The following is a 7,427-nucleotide window of genomic DNA, read 5'->3' as shown; positions in this document are numbered from 1 at the left end:
ACAATCAGCACGAGATTTCGGTCGTTGGCTATCTCAATCTTAATTTCCGAAAAATAATTAATTAATTCATTTCGAAAATTAATTATTAAATATGAAAAGTTCCGTTTAGCTCAACATAAGACCCAATTAAATAAACGGACTGCACCACGATCACCAGCATAAATTTCCGTCACGAGCAATCCCAATTGAATTTTCAGAAAATAAATAATTAATTAATATAATTCCAAAAAAATAATTTTGAAATACTAAAAAATCCACTTAGGCCCGAAAAGCCTAATTGAAGCCCACTAAGGGTCTTAGGGAAAAATCCCGAGATGCTTTCAATAAATAGTAGACTACGTCTACTTGCTAATTGCACAATTAATTTGTCTAATTTACATCACAATTAACTAATAATCGCTAATCTATTATAATCTAACCACCTAAACCTAATTAATTAAAAATAAACAACTATTAAGCATAATTAGCCAACTAATAAGGGATTAGTGAGATTACTCACCGGAATCGCGCGCAAAACATATCAATCGACGGGGATGACATGAGGAACAATTCTTCCCAAAGCATGGCTTGGGTTTGGGACCGGAAACGGCCTAAAGCGGCCCACGAGCCAGCTGGAAACCCACTCCGTGGGGTGGCTGCGATGGCTGAAAATAGACACGAAACAACCACAAATCAAAGCAGCAAGGGCGGCAAGGTGCGGGGGAGGGCCGGTGGAGGTCCGGCGGGGTCGAACGGTAGCCGGAGGTAGTCGGACGGGGGCGAAACGGGGGGCTAGGTAGAGGCGGATTCGCACAGGGGAGGACGCCTGGGCACGAGGGGGGGCGGTTAAACGTGCGGCATCGTGTGGGCAGAGCAGCACGGTGGCCGGCGCAGCAGCGACGGTGACGGCAGCTCCGATCTTCAAGCGAGCTGCTCCGTTTTGTCTTGTTGGTTCATTCGAACCGAGGAGAGAGAGAGGGCATCGGCGGGCGAGGAGGGTGAGGGAGAGGCGAAGGCGGGCGGTGAGCGGCGGACGCACGGGCGCGGGCGCGGGCGGCCGCGGCGGCGGCTTGGGCGAGCCGCCGCTCGCTCTTCTTCGGCTTACAGTTCGCTCGCTTGGATGCGCGGAAGGGAGAAGGAGAGAGTGTGTTGAGAGAGAGAGAGAGAGAAGAGAAGAGAGATAGAGAGAGAAAATAAGGGTTGACCGGTCAAAAGAAAAGAGAGAGAGAGACGAGTGAGTCGGGGGGCTGTCCGCACGAAAGGGAGGGGAGAGGAGAGAGAAGAGAGAGAAAAGAGAGAAAAAGGGAGAGAGAGAGAAAAAGAAAATAATTAATATCATTATTCATATTTTCCTTTTCTCTTCCCCTTTTCCTTTCTATTTTCTTTTTGGTCTTCAATTTTTCCTCCGATAATTTCTTTATTGAATTTTCGGACTCGACAATAAATTGATAGACGATGAGACGGTCCTAAAAATGAATTGTGACACGCTCGAATATTTGATTCCCAAAACCAATTTAAATTTCATGGTTAGAATTGATCAAACGCGATTTTAGTCCAATCCAACCAATTGAGTAGCTTTTAGGGATTTTTACTGCAGATACATCCTTAACGGCTTCACCCAATAGGTTAGTTAACTCGTGAGTGATCGGTTCGAGAGAAAAAGGACCATAGGCACGTCGACGACATGCCCATTTTACTTTATTGAAACGAGATTGAATTTCAGGATGTCACGGTGGAACATATGTCATTAGAGATGGCTTGCTCTTTAGTGACTCATGCTTGTGTTTAGCCTTGGTAGAAGGTTTGGCCTTTTTCTCTCCTACTACATCCTCATCTCGATCTTGCTTTTCAACTTTTTTTCTACTTCTCAATGTAATTGCCTTTGCATTCTCTATGGGATTCCTCTCGGTACCGTTTGATAAGGTACCATTTTGTCTCTTATTAATTATTTGAGCTAGTTGCTCCACTTGCTTTTCTATGTTTAGAATTGATGCTTCTTGATTGTGGAGTCTTACATCGGTGCTTCTCATGAAATCTTGGGTGGTTTGAGCTTGTTTTTCCATGGCTTGGGCTTACTTGTCCACAGTTTGGGCTAGCTTGGCAACCAAATCCTCCATGTTAGATTTCGGCTTCTCTATTGGTGGTGGTGGTGGTACTCTCAGTCCTTGTTGATTTTGACCTCCCCAATTTTGCCATCCTGGATTGTAAGTATTGGACTAAAATTTTTTTTGAGAACCCCTGTTAAACTTTGAAACAAAGTTAGCATGTTCAAAATAATTGGTATAAGGGTTATCTTCTTGACAATCGGTGCTAATATGATTTCCACCACAAAATTCATAAGATATTCCTTGTGTTTTCAAAGAAGCAATCATCTTGCTTAATGCGTCAAGTTTTGCATTCAAAACCGTATTGGTGTCAACTTCATGAACTCCATTTGGCTTCTAGGCTTAGTATCTCTCAGTTGGCCATTGGTAGCTATTACTTTCTAACTCTTCAAGTAGATCAAAAGCTTCTTTGAGTGACTTGTTTTGCAAAGTGCCTCCAATTGCCGCATCTAGATTAGCCCGAACGGTGAGATGCGCTCCATTATAGAATGTGTGCACTTGCATCCAAATTGGCAGTCCATGGTGTGGGCATCTTTTTGACAATTCCTTAAACCTCTCCCATGCTTCATAAAAAGGGTTTACTATCCATATGAGTAAATGTAGTAATATCATTATGCATTTTGACTGATTTTGCAGGATGAAAATACTTACTTAGGAATTTTTGAGCTAAGTCCTACCAAGAAGTAATAGAGCTTGCAAGAAAAGAAGTCAACCAAGTTTTAGTTTCATCATGAAGAGAAATAGGAATAATCTTAAGAGCGTCATCAATAACACCATTAAATTTAATAGTATCACAAATTTTAAGGAATGTTTCTAATTATAGATTTGGATTATCATTAGGTGATCCACTAAATTGCCCTGCATTTTGAAGCATTTGACTTAAGGATGGCTTGATATCAAAATTATTGACTTGTACCATCGGCCTCCTTATACTTGATTGTGCTTCTTGAATTGTTGGTGTAGTATAATCTATCAAAGTTCTCCTTGGAGGTGTGTCTTCTTGATTTTCGGCCATTGTAATGGAGATTGCTTGTGCTTGCTTTTTTCTTTTACTAACAAAGGTTCTTTCAATCTTAGGATCAAATTTTTCAAGGTCTCCTTGTTGGCTTCAAGTTATGCGATGTTTCTCCCACCTTTTATGGAGAGGTGAGTTTGGCCTACAAAAGAAATAAATTAAAAAGAAAATAAAGGCTAGTCTAAACTAAGAATCGCTCGATATCAATAGTAATTGGAAAATTATCAAAACAATCCCTAGCAATGGTGCCAAAAACTTGTTATCTGAATTGCAAGTGCAAAATATATACAAGTAATAAAGTGATGAGTGAGTATTGTTCCCACCAAGATTGTCTCTAATTATCCAATTACTTACCGAAGGTCATTAATCCAAAAATTTAGCTAACAGTGTCAAAAAGGTAAGTAAAAAGTGAACTAAACCAATTAAATGACTGAAATATAAAATAGTCAAAACTTAAATGATTCAAAGACTAATTAAAATTGCAAAGTAAACCTAATCAAAAGTAAACCAAAAATTAACAAGGCAAATTTCAAGATTTTAATCAAGATCACGAAGCGTTAGAGCATCCAACTTTACTTAACCACTTATAATTAATTCTCTTAACTTGTCATGCAACAAATTAATTTCCAATTGTGTTGGTGAAATTTCCCTAAGTTAGATTATGTGCCAACCTCAGCCTAATAATCCTTAATTAGGTATGTCAACCCTCACTAGCCTTAGGTGAATTTAAACTACCTAAAAGCATTAAGTTCTCGTGGAAATTCCCAAATTCAATCTAAGTAGTCCCAACCTAGATCTACTACCATAACCACACAAACAACCTAGTGTACCTTGACCTAGATTTAATTTATGATTTAATATCACCAGTGCTCAAGCATGCAATCTCCACCCGGTATCATGCATACATCGAAAATCATTTAAAAGTTGGCTAAACTCTAAAAGCATTAAGATCGTGATAGAGAACACTAAAATGAAAGCAATTATATTGCATGAACAAGTATTAAAAATTAATCAATCAAGATTAAGATCCATTGTAGCTCTAACAAAAGATATCTAGACATAATTAAAGTTAAACTAACAACAAAAATTAAAGAGAACATAATGCTAAATTAAAACAAATTTACCAATTTAAGTCACAAATAGGTTTGGGTTTGCCTCCTCCTTCTCTCCTTGACATGTGCCAATTCTATTAATAAAATAGAAGCATAAAAGCTAGCTGAAAAAACCTAAATCTGGTTGGGGCTCCAAGGATTCCCCAAAAACCGAAATATGTGGCACAAGAGGGGCACAAGAGGGGTCTGTATAGTCTCCAAAAATCTGCCCCAGGTCAACCTCCCATTAGATCTTGAATAGGACTCCTCAGTAAATGATGTGCACGGTCCCTTATAAATCCAAAAGTTATATTTCCTATAAAATTCAATAAAATTACATGAGTTGGAAATAAATTCACCCAGAATTCATCAAAACTAAGCAAATATCAACCTTAAATTAGTAAAAATACTCTATCTAAAATAGAGTTATCATGAAGCTTCTTGGCTTCATCAATGGTCAGGGCCTTGACGAGAGGAGAACTGGGGGCATTGTCGGCCGAGCCAAGGGGAGGCCTGAAGTTGGTGATCTTGATCTTGGTCTTGGTGGGGAGGTCGAAGAGATCCTCGGTGACGCTAAAGACAGAGTCATGAAGGCCAAGAAGGACGCCGGGGTGATCGATGATGAAGCACCCGTGATCCTCAAGAGCCTGCGCCATCACTTTGCAAGCTTCTGCCCACGAACTCGTCCCTGGTTTGGTGCATTCCTCGGAGTACACTGTCACCGGGATCTTCAACGCCATTTTTGTACCTGCCATCTCTCTCAGCTCTCTATCTTTCAGAGCACACACCAGGAGCAAGGCTGTGTTTAAGCTGGTCTCTTGGTCGGAAGCTCTCGGCGGGATGAGTTGCCAGACGTTGTTTGACCTTTTTATGGGCAATTGAGGGAGAACTTTGTCACTTTTTCTTGATCCACGCTGACGGTGGGGAAAAAGACGAATTATATGTGACACATCTGTCTCGAGTGCAGAAATTGTTCTGGCGAACCCATCCATCCGCCAACTTTGGGATCTGATAGAATCCACGTCAAAGACACATGCGACCAACTATATTCAGTGGTTCTATTCGGGTTGGTACACATATTACATTTATGTAATAATCTTGGAAACGTACTTGTAAAGTAAATACACCTACAAATGGCTTTTTAAATTAATGTAATGTCCTTTCATCTAATAATTTAAAGATCGACACTTACATGTATTTCCTCGATATTGCTTTAATATTAGCTTTGCCCAAAGAATTGGGAGATCATGAGGTGGAATCTGCCTCAGCAAGCGAGATTGTATTTAATCATCGGGATAAGTTAATTACTGACCAAAGACTCTGAAGGTTTATTGGGGATATGCATTGGATTTTGTTAATTAGAAATGTTTAACAAAACAAGTTAAATAATCTTGTCATTAATCCCCAGAGCCTGCTGAAAAGCTGAGAGAGGAGACATGATCATGATTCATGAGTCATGACTGTATGTAAATTTTGATATATCATTCAGCCACACCAGTCATATACGTATAGATTCCTATGTTACACTTATTTCCTATCTATGTCCAAAAATAATCTACTAGGCATATTCACGTGATAATCCTTGATTTTATAAATTTCCTCCTCGTTTCTTTTTTATTTTTCTCATTCTCCTTTCAAATTCGTACGTTGCTTAAACACGTCTCAAAGTTTAAAAAAATCATGCGAGGCCGCTTAATCTTTTCATTATTTAAGTTGTGGAATTCATGATTTAACTAGGGGTACTGGACTGACATATCGGTTAAATGATATTGTGCAAAGCATAGGTTAACTAGCAGGTACTCTTTGGGAAAATTATTAAAATAATCATAAATCTATTGTAATTTTTCCAATTCAATCCTATTTTTTTTTATACTAATTCAATCCTAAATCTTTTGTAATTGTGCCAATTTAGTTCATCTCACCAAATTTGGGCGGCCGGTGGAGAAGTGGATACCAACTAGGGCTGGTCGTGCGACCGATGCTTACATGGCAATGTTTAAATAATATTATATATATTTTTCGAATTTTTATTAACTTTTATTTCTATTTTTATTTTTTCTTCTTCCTCTGCCCGATCACCAGACTAGCTAGAGGTTATGGTTCGCAAAGGCGAGCTCACCCAGTGCCATGATGGCGAGGCTCGCTGACCAAAAGAAGAACAAGGAAGGAGAGGAAAGGAAAAAAAAAATAAAATATTATTAAAAAGTTGCTACGTCGGCATCCGCCGATAGCCATCATTCATGTCAATGCCGATTGGCCAAATTTAGCCTGGATGGACTGAATTGACACTATTGCAAAATGTTTATGATTGAATTGGGAAAAAAAAGGTTTGGGACTAAATTGGAAGTTTAAGACTATTTTGGTAATTTTCCCGGTACTCTTTTGGGTTTCCTCATCTCACCCAGGTACGGGAGGCTACTAAATCTGCCTGCTCGACAATAGGCCCTTTTGAAGAAAAGACGGGCTACTAAACCTGCTTATCCATAATTTTAAACAAGAAGGAATTCTTGACGTTACTATTTCATAACCAGGGGCATTGGGCCGATACATCAGTCAAATGATATTGTGTGAAGCATAGGTCAACCAGCAAGTACTCTTTCGAGTTTCATCATCTCACCCTAAATGCAAGAGGCTAGTAAATTTGTTAACCCAACAATAGCTTTTCTGAAGAAGGGATGAGTTACTTCTCAACCCCTCCCCCAAAAAAAAAAAAGATGGTTCCCCCAATTGCCAAGTGTATTTTTATCTTCCCCAATATCTTCCCCACCTAATAAGAAATTTTACGTCTCAAAGTTCAAAAGTAGTTTAAGGACTCGCTTAGATCCATAGCTCTGTAAATTTAAACAAAAAGAAATTCTTGAAGTTACTGTTTTTATGATTTAAATTAATATTTTGTCCCACCAAACACAATTGCAAATAAATAAAAACATCAATAATTAAATAAATTTACACAATCTATTCACCGTCAAGTTTAAGATAAATTTGAATGAAGTTCCACTTTTGAAGTTCAGTGAAGAAAGAAAAATTATTAATGATGTTTTTGTTGGGTTGAAATTTATTTATTTGTTATTAAAATATGATTACGACGACTATAAGAAATAAATATATTAGGACCAAGCTCTGCTTGTGTAGAAACAGGGGCCCACCCGATGTTGAATTTGTCCTCGTTATGTGATTCCTGAATAGAAGGTTTCAAATAGATTCACTGGGGGAGCGGAAAAGTCTTCTCTCTCCTCT

At 38.7% G+C, this 7,427-nt stretch overlaps 1 non-coding gene across 1 annotated transcript; it reads left to right on the top strand.

Annotated features, from left to right (window-relative positions):
* Window positions 1-2,598: 2,598 nt before the first annotated feature.
* Window positions 2,599-2,705, top strand: LOC120287939. The gene has a single exon (XR_005546193.1). It is a non-coding gene; the product is annotated as a small nucleolar RNA R71 (small nucleolar RNA).
* Window positions 2,706-7,427: the final 4,722 nt, after the last annotated feature.

The sequence above is a fragment of the Eucalyptus grandis genome, chromosome 8 (assembly GCF_016545825.1).
Source record: "Eucalyptus grandis isolate ANBG69807.140 chromosome 8, ASM1654582v1, whole genome shotgun sequence".
NCBI classification, from domain to species: domain Eukaryota; kingdom Viridiplantae; phylum Streptophyta; class Magnoliopsida; order Myrtales; family Myrtaceae; genus Eucalyptus; species Eucalyptus grandis.
This window is presented reverse-complemented; position numbering and strand designations above follow the sequence as displayed.